The 26,830-nt window shown below is 41.2% G+C and overlaps 1 long non-coding RNA gene across 6 annotated transcripts; it reads left to right on the top strand.

Annotated features, from left to right (window-relative positions):
* Window positions 1-7,619: 7,619 nt before the first annotated feature.
* Window positions 7,620-26,167, top strand: LOC117291620. 6 transcript variants are annotated; one of them, XR_004519178.1, is made up of 10 exons: window positions 7,620-7,664; window positions 9,862-10,109; window positions 11,495-11,768; window positions 13,155-13,428; window positions 14,806-15,053; window positions 16,440-16,713; window positions 19,303-19,574; window positions 22,553-22,684; window positions 23,490-23,572; window positions 25,664-26,167. It is a non-coding gene; the product is annotated as an uncharacterized LOC117291620 (long non-coding RNA). The 6 variants fall into 6 exon arrangements; XR_004519175.1 differs by having other exon boundaries at window positions 7,626-7,726; window positions 25,668-26,167; XR_004519174.1 differs by having other exon boundaries at window positions 7,626-7,726.
* Window positions 26,168-26,830: the final 663 nt, after the last annotated feature.

Genomic DNA, 26,830 nt, shown 5'->3' with positions numbered 1-26,830 from the left:
TGGAACCGTAATACTTACCTTCATTGGTGATGATCAGTGTTGTAGCCACGGTGGGCGACGGTGGGTGACGGTGGGCGGGCCTGCCCAGTACTGACAATCTCCGCCCGGCACTTCCGCTGAAAAACAGACTTCCAATACCACAACTAGTTCAAATGGTAGGTCTTGTATTGCATAATGGTCATCAGCCAGTGAGGCAGTTGAACATCTTCTGTGATTAATTTCTGGACAGAAGTTTTATTGGGCTGTTAAGTTTGTACAATGATGCATTAAAGCAAAATGAGTTGTCTGTCGACCCTTGTCATTTTTTATTAAATTTATGGATATCTGAAAAGGGCAAAAGCTATACTCTGCTACTTTGAAAACTCTTGGTTTATACAACCTTTTGTTAAAAATTTATGAAAGGAGATAATACCAAGAGATCTGAGCAACTGAAAAAGGTTGAAAGCCCTTTCTGGTTTAAAACCCTTTACATCCACATGTATCAACCGCTAGACAAATTGCTTAGGCCTGCAGACATCCTGCTCCTCCGCCCCTTTGACTTAATATCGGAGGAACCACCTGCAACCAAGTGGAAATGACCAAAAACACTTTTCCAAAAAGAAAGTGTCACCCGCCAGACAAATGTTTTGCTGCATTTGGCCTGGCAGACGCTCTGCTCCCCCCCCCCGCCCCCAACTTTGTATAGGGAATGGTGTTATTGGTCATCTCAACTTGGTTTATGTGGCTCCCCCGATGTTTAACCTGGGGGTTGGGAGGGGAGGAGTCTGGCGGGCCCAATGCAGCAAAACCCTTGTCTGGCAGCTGATACTGGTTTGGGGAATAGTGTCATTGGTCATTTTAACTTTGTTTGAGGTGGTTCTTCTGATGTTTACTTAAGTAGGGGGGGGGGGTGTCTGGCGGGCCCATGGATGCAGCAAAACTTTTGTCAGGCGGCTGATACTGGTATTGGGAATAGTGTCATCATTTGTCATTTCAACTTGGTTTACAAGGGGGTCTGATGTTTAACGTGGGGGGGGGGGGGGTTCTAGCGGGCGTAATGCAGCAAAACTGTTGTCTGGTGGCTGATACTGGTATTGGGAATAGTGTCATCATTGGTCATTTCAACTTGGTTTTAGGTGGTTCCTCAGATGTTTAACCCAGGAAGGGGGGGGGGGGGGGTGTCTGGCGGGCCCAATTCAGCAAATCTCAAGTCTGGCGGCTGATACTGGTATTAATTATAGTGTTATTGGTCCTTTCTCTATCTGGTCATTTCAACTGCGGTTCCTCTGTTGTTTAACCCAGGGGGAGGGGGGGGGGGGGGTTGCAGGCCAATGCAGCGAAATTATTGTACTATTACTAGCATACTTGTTGTTATTAAATAATGGGCTCTTATGTTTTAAAAGAATACCAGGTCGACGCGTGGGGCCAGGGCCGGAGCTCCAGAAAGGGGGAGTTTTTAGAATTAGGTATTTCAAGAGGCGGTATCACTGAGTATGGATTGAATTTTTGGTGCGTCTTCATAAACCCTTGGAGTATCAAGAAGACGATAGGCCTACCCATGCCGGATTAACATGAGTTGAGATTTGTGAGTTTGGTGTTATTTACCGAGCTTTGTTTGTTTTGATTGACTGTTTGCAGGGAAGAGGTTGAATCAAGGAAGAGGCTGAGTGAGAAGAATGCAGAGAACTTGAAGCATATGGATAAAAGACGAAGAGACAACCAGGAGCTCCACAGGTTATTACAGTTTGGAGAAATCTTTCAATAAGCTTTGTCCTTTTTCTTGAAACTGTACTTAATTTTGGTCCAATTCCAATCCATCAAGTAATTTATTTATTTGTTTATTTATTTATTCACTTAGGCTTTAAAAACTTAAAAACACACAGCAACAATAAGTAGAAATGTATAATTTTTACATTATTAGTAAAATAATTAGAGACATATCAACAAAAAGCAAGCAGAAGCCTATAGGGATTGCCCAATAGGGAACCAAATCACTATCCAGTTCTTGAATTGGTCCTAACGTTTTGAGAAAAAAAATATCACATGCAAATCACTTGAGTGACCTTTGCATTCCTAAAGCAGATGTCCTACAACTAGACCACCGAGCTAGCCCGATGGCTAGAGGCAGCTCAAATCCTGGGTTTGAAAAACTGAGTGACCTTTAACCCTATTAACAATAACAAAAGTTATAGTGCCAGTAGTGAAAATTCTTGTTGTTTCTGTCCAAATTGCTTATATTAGAAATGTAAAGTTATTGTGTAATGTTTGTTCATTTGCAGCACGCAGCAGCGCTGGAGTGGGTGTGAAAAGATCACCTTTTGTCGCAACAGTGGAGTCAGTGCTACTATACGGAGCTGAGACCTAGACCCTCACCACCAGGATGGAGAAGTCTCTGGATGGTTGCTACACCAGGATGCTGCATATGGCCCTAAACATCCCCTGGTAAGACCACATGAGAAACTCCAATCTGCATGCTGACTGGCCAAAGGCTACAGAGAAGATCCGTGAACACCGCCCCAAGCTTGCTGGGCACTGTGTCCGCCACTCAGAGCTTGCCCCTTGCCCAATCATCCTCTGGGAGCCCACCCAAGGCAAAGCTTCGCGTGGGAGAAGATGTCTCTCCTTTGTAGACACACTGGAACGAGACATTGGCTTGACCAGCGCTGAGGAACTACACTCCTTCATGCTGGACCGGAACACCAATGGGAACCTTGAGGTTCAGGTGGTCATCGAGCAAAATCCTAAGGAGAGGTCAGATAAGACTGGTGAGGTCAACCTTATTGAAGTCCAGTCGCGCAGACATCGTCGTTTTCATCACAGGGAACCAGTGACGAACCTGGTAATGCTTCACCAAAGTCAGTCGGTTCACAGCCTCCATCACCAACACGATCAACGGAGGAATCTCTAAGAAAAAACGCTGTCATCCCATCACCTTGGGGTTCACCACAAAAATCTCAAGTACTGAGCTCTCTGCACCGTTTCCTGGTCATCACACCAGAAGCATCTCCTATAAGAAAGTACCCGAAGAAGGCTCCAATCCCGAAATTTTTTAATTAGGTTTTATTGGGTTTTTTTATCCTTGAGTTGTATACATATTAACTGCAACTATGATGCAACACATGTACCGGTTGCTTTAAAATGTATTAAAGGCAGTGGACACTATGGGTTATTACTCAAAATAATTATCAGCATAAAACCTCATTTGGTAACGAGTAATGGGAAGAGGTTGCTATAAAACACTGAGAAACGGCTCTCTGTGAAGTGAAAATCCCATAGTTTTTGAGAAAGAAGTAATTTTCCACGAATTTGATTTGGAAACCTCAAGTTTAGAATTTGAGGTCTCGAAATCAAGCATCTGAAGGCACACAACTTCGTGTGACAAGGGTGTTTTTTCTTTCATAGTTATCTCACAAAATTACATACTGTTTTAAAGGCTCTGTACACGTTTGGTGTGACTCAAAATATATATTAGCATAAAACATTACTTGGTAACGAGCAAGGGAGAGCTGTTGATAGTATAAAACGTTGTGAGAAACGACTCCCTCTAAGGTTACGTAGTTTTTGAGAAAGAGGTAACTTCTCACACAAAAAATAAAAACAATTCTGGCCAGAAGCCTTTTATTCCCATCTGAAAGCACACTATTTGGTACATACAACAAGGGTGGTTTTCTTTCATCATTTTCTTTCAACTTCAATAATCAATTGAGTCCAAATTTCCACAGGCTTGTTATTTTATGCATAATGTTGGGATACACTGAGTGAGAATACTGGTCTTTGACAATAACCAAACGTGTTCAGTCCTTAATGTTCTTTGTTTGTTTTTTTAAATTAAGATTTGCACTGCCTGTGATAGTGTTAACAAACCATGCAATGTACTTGTACAGTAGCATTAACATCAGTGCCCAATTTCATATAGCTACTTTTAGCAAGCACAAACACATTTCTTGTTACCAGACTATAAAGATACTAGCAAGGAACCACGTCACATGGTCCATCTTTTACTTGTTTCCTACTTAAATTTGTTCAGCAGACAAGGAAATGTTAAGCAGAATTGTCTGTTTAAGCAGCTACATGAAATCAGTATCAGTACTTTTCAGCATTATTGTTTTTTTTTTAAGGTTCTGGTTTTTGTTTGCATTTTATTTGTTCCCTGAACTTAATTATAGTTTTACAATTGGTGTCTGGACTCAAACTTCCAGAAAATTATTATTCTATGCTATCTATTCCGGGGGAGGTTTATTAAATGTTATTGCTGTTTCAGACTATCTGTAGAGTATTGAGCTTAAAGCTTTTAATAGTATCTTATTATTTCAGTTTATGTTGTATGATATGTTTAATTAAAAGTACCACTTGGTAATCTTTAAATGAAAAACCAGAATAGAACCATAGTTTCATTCTACAATCCACCGTTCGTTACATTGTATAAAGTACTAAAATATATAGTACAAAGCCTTTATATGGAACCAATCGATTGTACTTTTAATAGCGAGTTATTAGGTTGACCCTAAAGGCACTGGACACTATTGGGAATCACTGTCAGCATAAAGACTTACTTGTTAAAGGGCAATGGAGAGCTGTTGATAGTTTAAAACATTGTGAGAAATGGCTCCCTCTGAAGTAATGAGAAAGAAGTAATTTTCCACTAGTATATGAACAAAAAATTGATTTCGGGACTCACAATTTGATTTTAAGGTCTCAAAATCAAGCATCTAAAAGCACAAGAGATCGTGTAACAAGGGTGTTTTTCTTTCATTATGTTACTACTTCGACGACCAATTGAGTTCAAATTTTCACAATAACCAAAGGTGTCCAGTTTCTTTAAGGGGTCCAATTTACCCATATATTGATATTCACTCTTCACAACAAACAAAGCTACTACAACAAAGTTCCACAATTTGTTTGCACGTTTGGTGAAAGTTCCACATTTACTTGTTTGTTATAAATAAAATAAAGTAGGCCCCTATCTTATTTTACTCAAACGAGATTTTGCATTTGACAACAATGGGTAAAAATGGCATTTGGATAAGAAGTTGGACTTGGAAAGTTTCCCGCTCTTTTTGAGTGTGATGTGATGGTTCGACCTGTCCTGGTGTGTCATTTTGTTATCTAAACTAAATTAAGGAAGCAATGAGTGATGGTTCTGAGGAATCCATCCCTGACCTGACGCTTGCTTTCCTGTGCAAACGTTGTTTTCATGATCTCGTTGGACAAATTTATTGTTTTTAATTACAGAGCTTTTAGTTATTTATTTCACAATACGTATAACTAAAGTTTTAACTATGTGTTGTAGTATACCATCGGCCTATTGAAACTTATAAATATATTATATAAAATTTATCATTTACCAATTATTTTATGTTGGAGTTTTATTCAAATAAAGAAGCAATAATATTTAAACCAGCCACAATGTTGTGTATTGCTTGTTTTGTATTTACTCATACATCAGGAGACTTTATAGTTCCGAAAAAGAATCTTGCCTTTAGGAACTTCCTCGGGTAGAAAATCGGCCGTGTGACTTTCCCTTGGATCAAGGGGACATTAAAGACAGTGGACACTATTGGTAATTACTCAAAATAATTATTAGCATAAAACCTTTCTTGGTGACGAGTAATGGGGAGAGGTTGCTGGTATAAAACATTGTGAGAAACGGCTCCCTCTGAAGTGCCATAGTTTTTGAGAAAGAAGTAGTTTTCCACGAGCTTGGAGACCTCATATTTCAGAACTTGAGGGCTCGAAATCAACCATCTAAACGCACACAGCTTCGTGTGACAAGGGTGCTTTTTTCTTTCATTATATCTCGCAAGTTCGATGACTGATTTATCTTAAATTTTCACAGTTTTTGTTTTATTTTTTTTCATGTTGAGATACACCAACTGTGAAGGCTAGTCTTTGACAAAACTGCCGCGGAGGTAATGGTCTAAAGTAATTCAATCTGATAAAACGAATCACACAGTTTTACCTTTTTAAAAGTATTTATATTCACTTGATAGTATATTGTGTGAATTCATACCAAATTTCATTTATTCGATAAGCATCACACCTACAACAATTTGTTTGAAGCATGCGTTTCGAAAAGATCCTTATCTCGGCGTTTGAGAAACTTCTCATTGATTTAGCTGGTTTATAGTATTTTTGGACCCTGAACTGTGAAAATGCCTGCGGTTCGAAACGGCGAAGAGGAATGAGCAGCCTTTTAAGCCTGAATTGGAAAAAACCTGCGTTTCGAAAATACCCTTAAGCCTGAACTGGGAAAATGCCTACTTTTCGAAAACACCTAAGTAATTTCGAAACGTAGGCATTTTCCCAGGCTCTGAAGCCTAATAAAACCGCCGTTTCGAAAACACCCTGGTATATTCGAAACGGCCGACTGGTATTTTCGAAACGTAGGCTTTTTCCCAGTTCAGGCTTTCAAAGCCTATTAATTCCAGTCCGCCGTTTCGCAAATACTCTGGTATTTTCGAAACGGTGGACTGGAAAAAGCAGGCTTTAAAAGCCTGAACGTCGAAAATGGCTACGTTTCGAAAATACCTATTCTCGAAACGTAGGCATTTCCCAGTTCAGGCTCTGAAAGCCTAGAAAAACCGCAGTTTCGAAAATACCAGGTGTTTTCGAAACGGCCGACTGGAAAAGACAGGCTTTAAAGCCTGAACTTGAAAAATGCGTACGTTTCGAAAATACCTAAGTATTTTCGAAACGTAGGCATTTTCCCAGTTCAGGCTCTCAAAGCCTATTAATTCCAGTCCGCCGTTTCGCAAATACTCTGGTATTTTCGAAATGGCGGACTTGGAAAAGCAGGCTTTAAAGCCTGAACTTGGAAAATGCGTACGTTTCGAAAATACCTAAGTTTTTTCGAAACGTAGGCATTTTCCCAGTTCAGGCTCTCAAAGCCTATTAATTCCAGTCCGCCGTTTCGCAAATACTCTGGTATTTCGAAATGGCGGACTTGGAAAAGCAGGCTTTAAAGCCTGAACTTGGAAAATGCGTACGTTTCGAAAATACCTAAGTATTTTCGAAACGTAGGCGGTTTCCCAGTTCAGGCTCTCAAAGCCTATTAATTCCAGTCCGCCGTTTCGCAAATACTCTGGTATTTTCGAAATGGCGGACTTGGAAAAGCAGGCTTTAAAAGCCTGAACTTTGAAAATGCGTACGTTTCGAAAATACCTAAGTATTTTCGAAACGTAGGCATTTTTCCAGTTCAGGCTCTCAAAGCCTATTAATTCCAGTCCGCCGTTTCGCAAATACTCTGGTATTTTCGAAATGGCGGACTTGGAAAAGCAGGCTTTAAAGCCTGAACTTGGAAAATGCGTACGTTTCGAAAATACCAAAGTATTTTCGAAACGTAGGCATTTTCCCAGTTCAGGCTCTCAAAGCCTATTAATTCCAGTCCGCCGTTTCGCAAATACCCTGTATTTTCGAAATGGCGGACTTGGAAAAGCAGGCTTTAAAAGCCTGAACTTTGAAAATGTCTACGTTACGAAAATACCCTGGTATTTTCGAAACGTAGGCATTTTCCCAGGTCAGGATCCAAAAGTACTCAAAGCCTGCTATATCCATTTGCCGTTTCTAAAACGCCAAGATAAAACGAACCCTGATGTTGTAGCGCCACCAATTGGCGGTGTATTTCTCGGCTGCTGAAACGGCGGAGATCCTGAGTGAAACTGGTCCGTGAACTGGACCCACAGCCGGTGTGTATTTTCATAATTGTAAGGCTTACAATAAGTATTCTGGCAAAAGAAGATCTATCAAGGTATGTTATGGAAAACCAAAGCAAATTATTTATTTTGGTAGCGTACCTTACTTCAGTGTTCAAACAAGCGTACTTCATTTATTTACTCGAAATTGCCCAACTTGCCTATTCCAATGCATAGCACACAGTACATGTGTACATCATAAGGCCTGTGCAATACCAGATACAGTACTTCTGCAGTATTATCTAGCCTGCACCAATAATGTATCTAAACACTTTACAAATGGTCAGATTTAGCGTAACTTGAGTTTAGTAGGCAACAAAATAGTTTGTTAATTCGGTTCACAGTTACTGACTGAGCATTTTGATTGACACCAGTATGTTGCACTATGAGTATGATTGAATGATGATGATGTTGTTTTGCGGATTTATTATGAGCACCTGAGGGAGCCGTTTCTCACAATGTTTTATACAATCTCCCTATTACTCGTCACCAAGGAAAGATTTATGCTAATAATTATTTTGAGTAATTACCAATAGTGTCCAACTGCCTTTAAGGGCGCTTGAGTGGCTTAAAGATGCTATGTCAGATTTTTGGCCCCAAACATTAAAAAATAGATTTTTTTGAGTGAATGGTATTTCAAAGAGTATCACCCGCTCTAACCAAAAAAAGTTTAACTTTTACTTTTAATGGTCAGGAACCATTTTACAGAATGGTTTAGCCCAACAACAAAATAATTTGTTTGGTGCGACAGGTTCAAAATATGAACCTGGGAATTCGCTCTGGGATCTGGGAAGTTTTTGTCCATTTTTCTTCGAAATATATTCTAAATGGTGTTTTGAGTATTATGGCAGGCTGCACTAGACATTGCGGATTAGGTTTGTACCCTCAGAATTTGTGTCATGATTTTTGAAAGTGGTAAAAATGGAGCAAATCTGGTGACTAGCTGTCGAAATTGTACGTGTTGGACCAGATCAACCGTTTCCGATCAAAAGAATCTCGTAACCCTCCGGCCTGGCGGCCGTCGGGAGGAGAGTTACGTTATCGCAACTAGTATATGTGATGCTTAAGTGCAAGTTCCCAAGGTTCTGGAATTGGGTGAATGGGCTTTTGCAACTTTTCAAATTCGACTTTAAAGGCAGTGGACACTATTGGTAATTACTTAAAATAATTATTAGCATAAAACCTTACTTGGTAACGAGTAATGGGGAGAGGTTAATGGTAAAAAACATTTTGAGAAACGGCTCCCTCTGAAGTGCCATAGTTCTCGAGCAAGAAGTAATTTTCCACGAATTTGATTTCGAGACCTCAGATTTACAACTTGAGGCCTCGAAATCGACCATCTACGTAACATGTCTAAACGCACACAACTTCATGTGACAAGGGTGTTTTTTCTTTCATTATTATCTCGCAACTTTGATGACCGATTGAGCTCAAATTTTCACAGGTTAGTTATTTTATGCATATGTTGAGATACACCAATTGTGGAGGCTAGTCTTTGACAATTACCAATAGTGTCCACTGCCTTTAAATCCGCTAGACAACATCATAGCGCAACACAATATGTGTCAAAATGCGCAGAAGGTAACTGTGAATCGAATCAACTAATTATTTTATTGCATACTAATTCAGGTTCCGATAAATCTGACCATTTGTAAGTAGTTAAATACTTTGTTGGTGCAGTTTAGTTATTTTGGTGAGTTTTATTGTGTCCATATTATTTTGTGATTTATAGTTGTAAATTTACTCTTTTTCGATGTGCTTTTTACATACATCTAGGCCTAAATCCCATGCCATATTCCAAATTTATCATGACAGACCAATACAATACATCAGGCCTGTATGCTATTGCTTCGTTTTTGAAAGGGCAAGGTCACCAAGGCATTTTCTCCTCGGAAAAGGGGAGGAAATTATAAATTTGTTCTGGAGCATTTCAAGGGCACCAAGGCAATGACCAGGGGCCACGGAGGCAATCGCCTTTGGTGCCTCCGTGAAGTATCATACATAGGCCTAAACCACATGCCATAGATTATTCCAAATTCATCATGACAGACCAATACAATACTACATGTAAATAGCTTCATACATGTTTTACTGTTAGTTCATGTCAGCGCTATGACAGAATTAGTCTTTAAACAATCTAGTAATCTGCAAAAATAAATTAACTGATTTTTGTCTGTCTTTCTTCTTACAGAAGAAAGATGATCTAGATCCCAGTGACGCCGTTAACATCCCAATGTCAACATGCACACAAGTAAACTTTCAAGACATTTTCCTAAGCCAAAGACAAAACAGGTGTCAGGGACATCCCTGTGTAGGAAGAAGCGTGGCTCGTAGTAGGGAGACGTCTCGCAGTCGGGATTGAGAATCGACGAAATGGGAGGAAAATACACCATGCAGAAGAATGGATACGATGAGTATGCTGTTGTGGCTGAGTTTGAGGTAACTTTTACAAGATTCAAATCCATCAAAGTCAACAATCGAGCAAAGCAGAGGTTACTTTGTATTGGGATTAGTGTTTGGGTCATTTAAACATGGTTTTATTGGGCTCCTCTGTTGTGGGGGTGGGGAGGGGGGTGTGTCTGGCGGGCCTAATGCAGCAGAAAACTTGTCTCTGGTGGTTGATACTTATTGTATGATGAATAGTGTTATTGGTCATTTCAACTTGGTTGCAGGTACTTTCTCAGATGGTAAACCTAGGGAGAGGGGATCGAGGGTGTCTGGCGGGCAAAATGCAGCAGACAATTTGTTTGGCTGTTGATCTTTCATTGGGAATAGTGTTACTGGTAATTTGAACTTGGTTTCAGGTGGTTACTCCAATAATGGGGGGGGGGGGTGTCTGCAAACATTGTCTGGTGGCTGATACTCTGTATTCAGTATACTTTCTTTTGTAATTTCAACATGGTTTCAGGTGGCTACTCTGATGGTTAACCCAGGGGGCGGGGAGGGGGGGTTGTCACTACTGGCGGGCCTAATGCAGCAGACAATTTATCTGGTGGTTAATGCTTGTATGGAGAAAAGTGTTATTTGTCATTTCAACTTGGTTTTGACCCAGAGAGGGGGAGGGGGTGGTTGTCCCTTGGGGCAAAATGTCGCCGACAATTTGTCTAGCAGTTGATACTTTTCATTGGGATAGTGTTATTGGTCTTTTCAACATGGTTTCAGATAGCTCCTCCGATGTGGGGGAGGGAGGGGGTGTGTCTGGCTGGCCTAATGCAGAAGACATGTTGTCTGGTTGTTGATACTTGTTGGAAGAATAGTGTTTTTATTGGTCATTTCAACTTGCTGGGAGGTAGTTCCTCAGATGGTAAACCCATGGAGGGGGGGGAGGGGGTGTCTGGGCGCAAAATGCAGCAGACAATTTGTCTCGTGGCTGATATTTTTCATTGGCAATGGTGTTATTGGTCATTTGAACTTGGTTTCAGGTGGTACTTCCGATGGTGGGGGGGGGGGGGTGTTGTCCATCTCAGGCCTAATGCAGCAAAGCATCTTACCTAGCATCTTTAAGCCACTCGAGTGCCCTTAAAGGCAGTTGGACACTATTGGTAATTACTCAAAATAATTATTAGCATAAATCTTTTCTTGGTGACGAGTAATAGGTTGATGGAATAAAACATTGTGAGAAACGGCTCCCTCTGAAGTGCCATAGTTTTCCATAGATTATTCCAAATTCATCATGACAGACCAATACAATACTACATGTAAATAGCTTCATACATGTTTTACTGTTAGTTCATGTCAGCGCTATGACAGAATTAGTCTTTAAACTATCTAGTAATCTGCAAAAATAAATTATTACTGATTTTTGTCTGTCTTTCTTCTTACAGAAGAAAGATGATCTAGATCCCAGTGACGCCGTTAACACCCCAATGTCAACATGCACACAAGTAAACTTTCAAGACATTTTCCTAAGCCAAAGACAAAACAGGTGTCAGGGACATCCCTGTGTAGGAAGAAGCGTTCTTCGCCCAGGTCCGATGAGAAGGTGGCTCGAAGTAGGGAGACGTCTCGCAGTCGGGGTTGAGAATCGACGAAATGGGAGGAAAATACACCATGCAGAAGAATGGATACGATGAGTATGCTGTTGTGGCTGAGTTTGAGGTAACTTTTACAAGATTCAAATCTATCAAAGTCAATAATCGAGCAAAGCAGAGGTTACTTTGTATTGGGATTAGTGTTTTGGGTCATTTAAACGTGGTTATTTTGGGCTTCTCTGATGTGGGGGGGGGGGGAAGGGGTGTGTGTCTGGCGGGCCTAATGCAGCAGAAAACTTGTCTCTGGTGGTTGATACTTATTGTATGATGAATAGTGTTATTGGTCATTTCAACTTGGTTGCAGGTACTTTCTCAGATGGTAAACCTAGGGAGAGGGGATCGAGGGTGTCTGGCGGGCAAAATGCAGCAGACAATTTGTTTGGCTGTTGATCTTTTCATTGGGAATAGTGTTACTGGTAATTTGAACTTGGTTTCAGGTGGTTACTCCTATAATGGGGGGGGGGTGCCTGCAAACATTGTCTGGTGGCTGATACTCTGTATTCAGTATACTTTCTTTTGTAATTTCAACATGGTTTCAGGTGGCTACTCTGATGGTTAACCCAGGGGGCGGGAGGGGGGTTGTCACTACTGGCGGGCCTAATGCAGCAGACAATTTATCTGGTGGTTAATGCTTGTATGGAGAAAAGTGTTATTTGTCATTTCAACTTGGTTTTGACCCAGAGAGGGGGAGGGGGTGGTTGTCCCTTGGGGCAAAATGTCGCCGACAATTTGTCTAGCAGTTGATACTTTTCATTGGGATAGTGTTATTGGTCATTTCAACATGGTTTCAGATAGCTCCTCCGATGTGGGGGAGGGAGGGGGTGTGTCTGGCTGGCCTAATGCAGAAGACATGTTGTCTGGTTGTTGATACTTGTTGGAAGAATAGTGTTTTTATTGGTCATTTCAACTTGCTGGGAGGTAGTTCCTCAGATGGTAAACCCAGGGAGGGGGGGGGAGGGGGTGTCTGGGCGCAAAATGCAGCAGACAATTTGTCTCGTGGCTGATATTTTTCATTGGCAATGGTGTTATTGGTCATTTGAACTTGGTTTCAGGTGGTACTTCCGATGGTGGGGGGGGGGGGGGTGTTGTCCATCTCAGGCCTAATGCAGCAAAGCATCTTACCTAGCATCTTTAAGCCACTCGAGTGCCCTTAAAGGCAGTTGGACACTATTGGTAAATACTCAAAATAATTATTAGCATAAATCTTTTCTTGGTGACGAGTAATAGGTTGATGGAATAAAACATTGTGAGAAACGGCTCCCTCTGAAGTGCCATAGTTTTCCATAGATTATTCCAAATTCATCATGACAGACCAATACAATACTACATGTAAATAGCTTCATACATGTTTTACTGTTAGTTTATGCCAGTGCTATGACAGAATTAGTCTTTAAACAATCTAGTAATCTGCAAAAATAAATTAACTGATTTTTGTCTGTCTTTCTTCTTACAGAAGAAAGATGATCTAGATCCCAGTGACGCCGTTAACACCCCAATGTCAACATGCACACAAGTAAACTTTCAAGACATTTTCCTAAGCCAAAGACAAAACAGGTGTCAGGGACATCCCTGTGTAGGAAGAAGCGTTCTTCGCCCAGGTTCGATGAGAAGGTGGCTCGAAGTAGGGAGATGTCTCGCAGTCGGGGTTGAGAATCGACGAAATGGGAGGAAAATACACCATGCAGAAGAATGGATACGATGAGTATGCTGTTGTGGCTGAGTTTGAGGTAACTTTTACAAGATTCAAATCCATCAAAGTCAACAATCGAGCAAAGCAGAGGTTACTTTGTATTGGGATTAGTGTTTGGGTCATTTAAACATGGTTTTATTGGGCTCCCCTGTTGTGGGGGTGGGGAGGGGGGTGTGTCTGGCGGGCCTAATGCAGCAGAAAACTTGTCTCTGGTGGTTGATACTTATTGTATGATGAATAGTGTTATTGGTCATTTCAACTTGGTTGCAGGTACTTTCTCAGATGGTAAACCTAGGGAGAGGGGATCGAGGGTGTCTGGCGGGCAAAATGCAGCAGACAATTTGTTTGGCTGTTGATCTTTCATTGGGAATAGTGTTACTGGTAATTTGAACTTGGTTTCAGGTGGTTACTCCAATAATGGGGGGGGGGGTGTCTGCAAACATTGTCTGGTGGCTGATACTCTGTATTCAGTATACTTTCTTTTGTAATTTCAACATGGTTTCAGGTGGCTACTCTGATGGTTAACCCAGGGGGCGGGGAGGGGGGTTGTCACTACTGGCGGGCCTAATGCAGCAGACAATTTATCTGGCGGTTAATGCTTGTATGGAGAAAAGTGTTATTTGTCATTTCAACTTGGTTTTGACCCAGAGAGGGGGAGGGGGTGGTTGTCCCTTGGAGCAAAATGTCGCCGACAATTTGTCCAGCAGTTGATACTTTTCATTGGGATAGTGTTATTGGTCATTTCAACATGGTTTCAGATAGCTCCTCCGATGTGGGGGAGGGAGGGGGTGTGTCTGGCTGGCCTAATGCAGAAGACATGTTGTCTGGTTGTTGATACTTGTTGGAAGAATAGTGTTTTTATTGGTCATTTCAACTTGCTGGGAGGTAGTTCCTCAGATAGTAAACCCAGGGGGGGGGAGGGGGTGTCTGGGCACAAAATGCAGCAGACAATTTGTCTCGTGGCTGATATTTTTCATTGGCAATGGTGTTATTGGTCATTTGAACTTGGTTTCAGGTGGTACTTCCGATGGTGGGGGGGGGGGGTGTTGTCCATCTCAGGCCTAATGCAGCAAAGCATCTTACCTAGCATCTTTAAGCCACTCGAGTGCCCTTAAAGGCAGTTGGACACTATTGGTAAATACTCAAAATAATTATTAGCATAAATCTTTTCTTGGTGACGAGTAATAGGTTGATGGAATAAAACATTGTGAGAAACGGCTCCCTCTGAAGTGCCATAGTTTTCCATAGATTATTCCAAATTCATCATGACAGACCAATACAATACTACATGTAAATAGCTTCATAAATGTTTTACTGTTAGTTCATGTCAGCGCTATGACAGAATTAGTCTTTAAACAATCTAGTAATCTGCAAAAATAAATTAACTGATTTTTGTCTGTCTTTCTTCTTACAGAAGAAAGATGATCTAGATCCCAGTGACGCCGTTAACACCCCAATGTCAACATGCACACAAGTAAACTTTCAAGACATTTTCCTAAGCCAAAGACAAAACAGGTGTCAGGGACATCCCTGTGTAGGAAGAAGCGTGGCTCGAAGTAGGGAGACGTCTCGCAGTCGGGATTGAGAATCGACGAAATGGGAGGAAAATACACCATGCAGAAGAATGGATACGATGAGTATGCTGTTGTGGCTGAGTTTGAGGTAACTTTTACAAGATTCAAATCCATCAAAGTCAACAATCGAGCAAAGCAGAGGTTACTTTGTATTGGGATTAGTGTTTGGGTCATTTAAACATGGTTTTATTGGGCTCCCCTGTTGTGGGGGTGGGGAGGGGGGTGTGTCTGGCGGGCCTAATGCAGCAGAAAACTTGTCTCTGGTGGTTGATACTTATTGTATGATGAATAGTGTTATTGGTCATTTCAACTTGGTTGCAGGTACTTTCTCAGATGGTAAACCTAGGGAGAGGGGATCGAGGGTGTCTGGCGGGCAAAATGCAGCAGACAATTTATTTGGCTGTTGATCTTTTCATTGGGAATAGTGTTACTGGTAATTTCAACTTGGTTTCAGGTGGTTATCTCCAATGTTGGGGGGGGGGGTGTCTGCAAACATTGTCTGTTGGCTGATACTCTGTATTCAGTATACTTTTTTTTGTAATTTCAACATGGTTTCAGGTGGCTACTCTGATGGTTAACCCAGGGGGCGGGGAGGGGGGGTTGTCACTACTGGCGGGCCTAATGCAGCAGACAATTTATCTGGCGGTTAATGCTTGTATGGAGAAAAGTGTTATTTGTCATTTCAACTTGGTTTTGACCCAGAGAGGGGGAGGGGGTGGTTGTCCCTTGGGGCAAAATGCAGCCGACAATTTGTCTAGCAGTTGATACTTTTCATTGGGATAGTGTTATTGGTCATTTCAACATGGTTTCAGAAGCTCCTCCGATGTGGGGGAGGGAGGGGGTGTGTCTGGCTGGCCTAATGCAGAAGACATGTTGTCTGGTTGTTGATACTTGTTGGAAGAATAGTGTTTTTATTGGTCATTTCAACTTGCTGGGAGGTAGTTCCTCAGATGGTAAACCCAGGGAGGGGGGGGGGAGGGGGTGTCTGGGCGCAAAATGCAGCAGACAATTTGTCTCGTGGCTGATATTTTTCATTGGCAATGGTATTATTGGTCATTTGAACTTGGTTTCAGGTGGTACTTCCGATGGTGGGGGGGGGGGGGGTGTTGTCCATCTCAGGCCTAATGCAGCAAAGCATCTTACCTAGCATCTTTAAGCCACTCGAGTGCCCTTAAAGGCAGTTGGACACTATTGGTAAATACTCAAAATAATTATTAGCATAAATCTTTTCTTGGTGACGAGTAATAGGTTGATGGAATAAAACATTGTGAGAAACGGCTCCCTCTGAAGTGCCATAGTTTTCCATAGATTATTCCAAATTAATCATGACAGACCAATACAATACTACATGTAAATAGCTTCATACATGTTTTACTGTTAGTTCATGTCAGCGCTATGACAGAATTAGTCTTTAAACAATCTAGTAATCTGCAAAAATAAATTAACTGATTTTTGTCTGTCTTTCTTCTTACAGAAGAAAGATGATCTAGATCCCAGTGACGCCGTTAACATCCCAATGTCAACATGCACACAAGTAAACTTTCAAGACATTTTCCTAAGCCAAAGACAAAACAGGTGTCAGGGACATCCCTGTGTAGGAAGAAGCGTTCTTCGCCCAGGTCCGATGAGAAGGTGGCTCGAAGTAGGGAGACGTCTCGCAGTCGGAATTGAGAATCGACGAAATGGGAGGAAAATACACCATGCAGAAGAATGGATACAATGAGTATGCTGTTGTGGCTGAGTTTGAGGTAACTTTTACAAGATTCAAATCCATCAAAGTCAACAATCGAGCAAAACAGAGGTTACTTTGTATTGGGATTAGTGTTTTGGGTCATTTAAACATGGTTTTATTGGGCTTATCTGATGTGGGGGGGGGGACGGGGGTGTGTCTGGCGGGCCTAATGCAGCAGAAAACTTGTCTCTGGTGGTTGATACTTATTGTATGATGAATAGTGTTATTGGTCATTTCAACTTGGTTGCAGGTACTTTCTCAGATGGTAAACCTAGGGAGAGGGGATCGAGGGTGTCTGGCGGGCAAAACGCAGCAGACAATTTGTTTGGCTGTTGATCTTTTCATTGGGAATAGTGTTACTGGTAATTTCAACTTGGTTTCAGGTGGTTACTCCAATGTTGGGGGGGGGGAGGGGGTGTCTGCAAACATTGTCTGTTGGCTGATACTCTGTATTCAGTATACTTTTTTTTTGTAATTTCAACATGGTTTCAGGTGGCTACTCTGATGGTTAACCCAGGGGGCAGGGAGGGGGGGGGGGGTTGTCTGGCGGGCCTAATGCAGCAGACAATTTATCTGGCGGTTAATGCTTGTATGGAGAAAAGTGTTATTTGTCATTTCAACTTGGTTTTGACCCAGAGTGGGGGTGGGGGTGGTTGTCCCTTGGGGCAAAATGCAGCCGACAATTTGTCTAGCAGTTGATACTTTTCAATGGGATAGTGTTATTGGTCATTTCAACATGGTTTCAGATAGCTCCTCCGATGTGGGGGGAGGGAGGGGGTGTGTCTGGCTGGCCTAATGCAGAAGACATGTTGTCTGGTTGTTGATACTTGTTGGAAGAATAGTGTTTTTATTGGTCATTTCAACTTGCTGGGAGGTAGTTCCTCAAATGGTAAACCCAGGGAGGGGGGGGGGAAGGGGGTGTCTGGGCGCAAAATGCAGCAGACAATTTGTCTCGTGGCTGATATTTTTCATTGGCAATGGTGTTATTGGTCATTTGAACTTGGTTTCAGGTGGTACTTCCGATGGTGGGGGGGGGGGGGGGGGTGGGGGGGAGGGTGTTGTCCATGGCAGGCCTAATGCAGCAAAGCAGAGGATACTTTGTATTGGGATTAGTTTTTTGGGTCATTTAAACATGGTCTTATTGGGCTCCTCTGATGTGGGGGTGGGGGGGGGAGGGGGTGTGTCTGGCGGGCCTAATGCAGCAGAAAACTTGTCTGGTGGTTGATACTTGTATGAAGAATAGTGTTATTGGTAATTTCAACTTGGTTGCAGGTACTTTCTCAGATGGAAAACCCAGGGAGAGGGGATAGAGGGTGTCTGGCGGGCAAAATGCAGCAGACAATTTATACGGCTGTATCACTTAACCAATTCTTATGTGTTTTATAAGAAGCGTTTCAAATTTTTGTCATGGTTCCTGACCATTAAAAGTAAAAGTTAAACTTTTTTTTTAGAGCGGGTGATACTCTTTGAAATACCATTCACTAAAAAAAATCTTTTTTTTTATGTTTGGGGCCAAAAATCTGATATAGCATCTTTAAGCCACTCGAGTGCCCTTAAAGGCAGTTGGACACTATTGGTAAATACTCAAAATAATTATTAGCATAAATCTTTTCTTGGTGAGGAGTAATAGGTTGATGGAATAAAACATTGTGAGAAACGGCTCCCTCTGAAGTGCCATAGTTTTCGAGAAAGCAGTAATTTTCCATGAATTTGATTTCGAGACCTCAGATTTAGAACTTGATGTCTCGAAATCGACCATCTAACATGTCTAAACGCACACAACTTCGTGTGACAAGGGTGTTTTTGCTTTCATTATTATCTCGCAACTTTCGATGACCGATTGAGCTCAAATTTTCACAGGTTAGTTATTTTATGCATATGTTATGATACACCAACTGTGGAGGCTAGTCTTTGACAATTACGAATAGTGTCCACTGCCTTTAAATCCGCTAGACAACATCATAGCGCAACACAATATGTGTCAAAATGCGCAGAAGATAACTGTGAATCGAATCAACTAATTATTTTATTGCATACTAATTCAGTTTCCGATAAATCTGACCATTTGTAAGTAGTTAAATACTTTGTTGGTGCAGTTTAGTTATTTTGGTGAGTTTTATTGTGTCCATATTATTTTGTGATTTATGGTTGTAAATTTACTCTTTTTCGATGTGCTTTTTACATACATCTAGGCCTAAATCCCATGCCATATTCCAAATTCATCATGACAGACCAATACAATACATCAGGCCTGTATGCTATTGCTTCGTTTTTGAAAGGGCAAGCGCACCAAGGCATTTTCTCCTTGGAAAAGGGGAGGAAATTGAAAATTTGTACTGGAGCATTTCAAGGGCACCAAGGCAATGACCAGGGGCCACGCAGGCAATCGCCTTTGGTGCCTTCATGAAGTATCATACATCTAGGCATAAATCACATGCCATAGATTATTCCAAATTCATCATGACAGACCAATACAATACTACATGTAAATAGCTTCATACATGTTTAACTGCTAGTTCATGTCAGCGCTATGACAGAATTAGTCTTAAAACAATCTAGTAATCTGCAAAAATAAATTAACTGATTTTTGTCTTTCTTCTTACAGAATTTACAAGCTAGATCCCAGTGTAGCTGTTAACATCCCAATGTCAACACGCACACAGGTAAACTTTCAAGACATTTTCCTAAGCCCAAGACAAAACAGGTGTCAGGGACATCCCTGTGTAGGAAGAAGCGTTCTTCGCCCAGGTTCGATGAGAAGGTGGCTCGAAGTAGGGAGACGTCTCGCAGTTGGGATTGAGAATCGATGAAATGGGAGGAAAATACACCATGCAGAAGAATGGATACGATGAGATTGCTGTTGTGGCTGAGTGTGAGGTAACTTTTACAAGATTCAAATACATCAAAGTCAACAATCGAACAAAGCAGAGGTTACTTTGTATTGGGATTAGTGTTTTGGGTCATTTAAACATGGTTTTATTAGGCTCCTCTGATGTTGGGGGGGGGGAGGGGGTGTGACTGGCGGGCCTAATGCAGCAGAAAACTTGTCTGGTGGTTGATACTTGTATGAAGAATAGTGTTATTGGTAATTTCAACTTGGTTGCAGGTACTTTCTGAGATGGTAAACACGGGGAGAGGGGATCGAGGGTGTCTGCAGGCAAAATGCAGCAGACAATTTGTACGGCTGTTGATCTTTTCATTGGGAATAGTGTACTTGGTTTCAAGTGGTTACTCCAATGTTGGGGGGGGGGGTGTCTGCATCCTTACACAGCAAAACATTGTTGGTGGCTGATACTATGTATTCGGTATACTTTTTTTGGTCATTTCAACATGGTTTCAGGTGGTTACTCTGATGGTTAACCCAGGGGCCGCGGAGGGGGTTTGTCTGGTGGGCCTAATGCAGCAAAACATTTGTCTGGCGGCTCATACGTTGTTTAGGAAATAGTGTTTTTGGTCATTTCAACATTGTTTCATCAGGTGGTTCCTCCAATGTGGGGGGGGGGGTTGTATGGCAGCCTAAAGCAACAGACAGTTTGTATGGCGGTTAATGCTTGTATGGAGAAAAGTGTTATTGGTCATTTCAACTTGGTTTTGACTCAGAAAGGGGAAGGGGGTGGGTGTCCCTTGGGGCAAAATGCAGCGGACAATTTGTCTAGCAGTTGATACTTTTTATTGGGATAGTGTTATTGGTCATTTCAACATGGTTTCAGATAGCTCTTCCAATGTTGGGGGAGGAAGGGGGGTGTGTCTGGCGGGCCTAATGCAGAAGACATGTTGTCTGGTTGTTGATACTTGTTGGAAGAATAGTGTTTTTATTGGTCATTTGAACTTGCTTGGAGGTAGTTCCTCAGATGGTAAACCCAGGGAGGGGGGGGGGGGGTGTCTGGGCGCAAAATGAAGCAGACAATTTGTCTCGTGGCTGATACTTTTCATTGGCAATGCTGTTATTGGTCATTTGAACTTGGTTTCAGGTGGGACTTCCGATGGGGGGGGGGGGGGGGTGTTGTCCATGATAGGCCTAATGCAGCAAAGCAGAGGATACTTTGTATTGAGATTAGTGTTTTGGGTCATTTAAACATGGTTTCATGGGGCTCCTCTGATGTGGGGGGGGGGGTGTGTCTGGCGGGCTTAATGCAGCAGAAAACTTGTCTGGTGGTTGATACTTGTATGGAGATTAGTGTTGTTGGTCATTTCAACATGGTTGCAGGTAGTTCCTCAGATGTTTAACCCAGGGAGGGGGGAGGGGGTGTCTGGGGGGCAAAATGCAGCAGACAATTTGTCTGGCTGTTGATCTTTTCATTGGGAATAGTGTTACTGGTCATTTCAACTTGGTTTCAGGTGGTTCCTCCAATTTGGTCATTTCAACATGGTTCAGGTGGTTACTCTGATGGTTAACCCAGGAGGCGGGGAGGGGGTTTTGTCTGGCGGGCCTAATGCAGCAAAACATTTGTCTGGCGGCTCATACGTCGTATAGGAAATATTGATTTTGGTCATTTCAACATGGTTTCAGGTGGCTCCTCTAATGTTGGGGGGGGGCGTGTCTGGCGGTTGATACTTGTACGAAGAATATCGTTACTGGTCATTTCGACTTGGTTTCAGGTGATACATACAATGTTTGATTCAGCTCATTATGTTGCCTCTTTGTTGGGTGTCCATGCGCCTCGGCAGACATCCATATCTGACTATGTCAGGTTATCCAGTAAACATTCTTGTACTCAAATATTGGTACCTTGTTCGTTTAACCAAAGTGCTCTGGGCTACTGGATGAGACAAGGCCAACACAACTTATTGAAAAAGAGTCAAAGAACTGAGCTGTTATGTAGGTTTTTAACAAACACAGATAGAGATGATGAATATTTAACAGCATCATTTAAAGACAGTGGACACTATTGGTTGTTGTCAAAGACCAGTCTTCTGTATCTCAACATCTATATGCATAAAATAACAAACCTGTGAAAATTTGAGCTCAATTGGTCGTCTAAGTTGCGAGATATGAATGAAATAAAAAACACCATTGTCACACGAAGTTGTGTGCTTTCAGATGCTTGATTTCGAAACCTCAAATTCTAAACTAAGAGGTCTCGAAATAAAATTCGTGGAAAATTACTTCTTTCTCGAAAACTACGTCACTTCAGAGGGAGCCGTTTCTCACAAAGTTTTATACTATCAACCTCTCCCCATTACTCAATACCAAGTGAGGTTTTATGCTAAAAAAATTTTGAGTAATTACCAATAGTGTCCACTGCTTTTAAAGGCAATGGACACTATTGGTAATTACTCAAAATAATTATCAGCATAAAACCTCACTTTGTAACGAGTAATGGCCTAGCAGTTAAGAGCGGCAGATTCAAGCTCTGGCGTTAGATCAGTAGAGTGTACGTAGGTTTGAGTCCTGGTCGTTACACTTGTGTTCTTAAGCAAAACACGTAACCATAATTGCTTCATAAAAGTTGGGGAGGTAGTGCTTTCTGCTCTTCCAGCCAGGCTTCAGATAGATGATACCCAAGCCTACATCTGTATGGACTGTAAAGGGGGTAATCCTGTAGAAAAATAGTTGATTGTAGGCAATAACTTGAAGTTGCCATCAGGCCATGTGTGTCTGGCGACACAAAAAATGTGTTGACTGACAAGGCTTGATTGTTATAATTATTAGTAATGATAATTGTTTTCATGTGCTATGTAGGTTTTTCCATCTTACATCTTATTTATTTCAAGTGGCATTCTTGTAACTAGACGCAATTTTAGACAAAACTCACAAACCATTAATGACTTGTAATTGAAAAACACTAAGCAACTCATCCTATCTTTGTTTTCTTTGTGATCACCCTATATTTGTTTTCTTTGTGATCACCCAGTAGGTTCCTGTAACTATCAACCGATATTTGAGAGATTACCAAAGGGAGGGAGTGAAGTTCTTGTGCCAGCATTATAAGATGGGCGAGGGTGCTATATGGGGAGATGGCATGGGATTGGGAAAAACAGTTCAGGTACGACTAATTACTTGTTATGAGTGTTAGGGCATCAAGCAGGAATATTATCTGCTTTAAAGACAGTGGACGCTATTGGTAATTGTCAAGGAACAGTCTTCGCACTTGGTGTATCTAAACATATGCATAAAATAACAGACATGTGAAAACTAGAGCTCAGTTGGTCGTCGAAGTTGCAAGATATGAATGAAATAAAAAACACCCTTGTCACACGAAGTTGTGTGCTTTCAGATGCTTGATTTCGAGACCTCAAATTCTAAATCTGAGGTCTTGAAATCAAATTTGTGGAAATTACTTCTTTCTACTACGTCACTTCAGAGGGAGCTGTTTCTCGCAATGTTTTCTATTATATAACACCCAAGCAGATCCTTGCCATTTGATTGCAGGATTGTCCGTCACTTGTTAGCAAATAATCTGAGGTCTCGAAATCAAATTCATGGAAAACTACTTCTTACTCGAAAACTATGTCACTTCAGAGGGAGCTGTTTCTCACAATGTTTACTATCAAACTCTCCCCATTACTCGTCACCAAGTAAGGTGTTATGCTAATAATTATTTTGAGTCATTACCAATAGTGTCCACTGCCTTTAATGAGCATATGAACTTCTCTTTACAAGGATTTCACTTACTTATTTCTCTGCTCTCATTATTTTTCTTGTTCAGTACCAACACCCACCACATTGATAGGTGCCCAGTCCTGCTGTGATTTATTTCGTTATTCATTTTTATTTCAACATATCTTGTAATGTTTTGTATTCAGGGGGTGTTGCTAGTTTATCATCCTACTTCTTATCTGTATCTCCAGGTCCTTGCCTTTCTTTGAACCGTGCTTGGAAAGACTGGTACAGGGAAGACTGCCCAATACGCTTGCCAGAGTTTTTAAAGAAGGTATTGTTTTCAATTGAATCAAAAACATTCATATAATTCATTAGGATTACAACAATAGCTGATGGTACTGTACTTGTTTGTAACAATAGAGAAAAACAAAATAACTACAGACAAAATAATAGTTTGTGAAGATTGGTATAAAACCTTGTTGGTCTTTGATATTGTAAGGTTGATTTTTGGGGGTTATAATTGTGCAGTATTTCTATCTTGTGTTGGTTTATCTTATTTCATTGTCTTTTCTCATGTTGTTGTGTGTGTTTTTTTGGCATGTTCTTACTGTATTTTTAACCAAATAACTTCAATCAATCAATCAATCAATCAATCAATCATTCAATCAATCAATCAATCAATCAATCAATCAATCAACTAATGCTAGTTGTTCATTATACAGAGAGTGATCCACAGTATAACCAGCCGTTGATTTCACCAAACTCTTCCTAACTTAGGATTAATCTAATGGCTTATACGAGTTAAGTTCCGTAACCATACTAGTTAAGACACATTGAACCCTTCCTCAGTTGGGATGAGTTACTTGTCCTTACTTTAGATCGGGATTAATCCTAGACTTGTGGACAAGTCATTAAATCGGTTAAATCGGGGAGCCATCAGTTCGTGGAGAGCAGTGATCTCGCAAGAGCACTATCTCAGCGCGTGGGGCTGATTTAAGGACTTGTCCACAAGTCTAGATTAATCCTAGACTTGTGGACAAGTCGTTAAATCGGCCCCACGCGCTGAGGAGTCGAAATCGGGGAGCCATCAGTTCGCGCGAGAGCAGTGATCTCGCGAGAGCACTATCTCAGCGCGTGGGGCCGATTTAACGACTTGTCCACAAGTCTAGATTAATCCTAGCTTTTTTTTTTTAATTGCCAGCGTTTGCAGAAAATTTCGGGTCAGGAAAGTGTGGACTTGGGGAAATTGACATGGCAAGGCTCCCCACTATATCTCTGAATTACTTCAAGTTTACACTCCGTCATGGAGTCTTTGATCATGTTCCATGCTTCTCCTCATTGAACCCAAGTCTCGACACTCATGGAGTGACAGGTCTTTTTCTTCAGCTTTGCCATGCATCTGGAACATCATCATCATCATCATCGTCATCATCATTCTCTTAATACATTATGGCGACGTTAAGCTGCCAAACCAATGGGTTCTAATGCTCTTCGCCACAGCTGCGATGCCGAGACTCGAAATCCGCAAGGTCGGCAGGGGCGGGATCCTCCCTGTGCGTCGACATTCAGCTTAAGGGTCACATGGGAAGGTGTATCCTCTGGGATGTCCTCAATGACGGTGGTCTCCAAGATTGTTGCATTAGTGATGAAGTTGACACCTTAGGCTGAAGGCTTGGAGCCTTCCTGTGTCGTCTGCTCGGAGTGTCCATGTTTCTGAGCCAAAGAGTAGGACGAGGAGGACACAGGTAGTAAATACCTTCAGCTTGGTTGTGAGCTTGAGGCGTGAACCTCCAGACACAATCTCATTATCCAAAGGTGGATGAGGCAAGCCTAAGACATCGGAGAATGTCGGGGGAGGATGAGCCTGAGGAATGGATGTCACAGTCAAGATACCTGAACTTCTGTGTAATTTCGACAGAGTTACCCTCAACGTTGACTGAAGCGGGTGTTTGGCGGAGGTTGGTACAGTTCTGGATCTTGGTTTTTGCCCATGATGTGTGCATCCCCATCATCTCAGCTTCTTCCTCGAATCTTTGGAGTGAGACAGGCCACTGGGCTGGCTCTCCTAAGAACAGTGCAGCGTCGTACTGGCACTCTCTACCACTTAATCTTAGATCTTTTCTTTGTACCACAAAATTTAAATCTAATCAAAACTTATCTTATGCCACAGGTTTTCAATTAGGACTAATTTTGCTGTGTCTGTTTTCTTTAATTTTGTTTTTGGTTTTTACTACGCCTTGAACACCCAGCATGGTGGATATGTGCACATTACAAGACTTTAGTTTTATCATTACTTTTAGTTAATACCAGGCAGGCCAACCAAGGGTAATTTTTTTAATTTGGAAAAGAAAAAGAGCTAACACCAAAAGAAACCCAGTCAATTATTTACTATATTTCTGTCGGATTTCTTTATTTTTCTTAGATAGTCAGCACCACATACTTCTTTTCAAGAGAGTACTCCTTCCAGCCAATCAAATGGAGCACTACAAGAAGTCTTGCTTGGCCAATCAAAGCAAACCTCTTATAAAATGAATGAAACAACAGTTCAGTTTGGTCAGACACCCAGAGGAATCAGGAGGTATGATATTCAATCCTGAACTATTAGTAATAAAAAATTGTATCAAAAAGAGCCTTTGATAAATAAGTTTTATTTATCATTTCGAAAATTGGTGTGACTTCGAAGTAAAGTAGTGACATTTTGTGAAGTTATAAACACTTTCAAGTAATGTGTTTTAATGTTGTTCAAATTCGAAAACAATCTGTATATTATGTCTATAACACTCATGTATGCAACTATGGTGAAATTGGCATTTCATGCATTTGTCACTTATTATTATGTCCTGAGTAGCTGAGACATTATTTTATTTAAAAAGCACTGGACACTTTTGGTAATTGCTCAAAATAATTGTTAGCATAAAAAAAGATTTTGAGATACACCAAGTGAGAAGACTGGTCTTTGACAGTTACCAAAATGTGTTCAGTGTCTTTACCTTGACAAGGTTAGATTGAAAATCGCAATCAAACTTTCTACGCAGTCCCGCTAGGGTAATTCTTAATTTGAAGAAATTAATCAATGTATTTTAATTCACCTTTTTTCTGTTTTATTAAAGGCACTGGACATTAATGGCAATTACCTAAAATAATTGTAAGCAATGGAGAGCTGTTTATGGTATAAAACATTGTGAGAAACGGATCTCTCTAAAGTAACGTAGTTTTTGAGAAAGATGTAATTTCTAGCTAAAATATTTGCATTGAATTCGAGACCTCAGCTGAGTTATCGAATGATGTCTCGAATTCAATCATCTGGAGCCCACAACTTTTGCGACAAGGGTGTTTTTTTTCTTTCATTATTATCTTGCAAGCTCGATGACCAATTGATTTCAAATTTTGACAGGTTTGTAATTTTAAGCATAAATTATTTTGAGATACACCAATGAGAAAACTGGTCTTTGACATTAACCAAGTGTGTCCAGTGCCTTTGAACATTTCAAATGTAGAGGCTAGCTTAACAATGTTTGATGCAACTTGTCCTCCGTCTTTATGCATTGAAATTTATGTAATAAGATTGTATTTCTGGCTTGATCTGCTG

This window comes from Asterias rubens, chromosome 6 (genome assembly GCF_902459465.1).
Source record: "Asterias rubens chromosome 6, eAstRub1.3, whole genome shotgun sequence".
NCBI classification, from domain to species: Eukaryota; Metazoa; Echinodermata; class Asteroidea; order Forcipulatida; family Asteriidae; genus Asterias; species Asterias rubens.
This window is presented reverse-complemented; position numbering and strand designations above follow the sequence as displayed.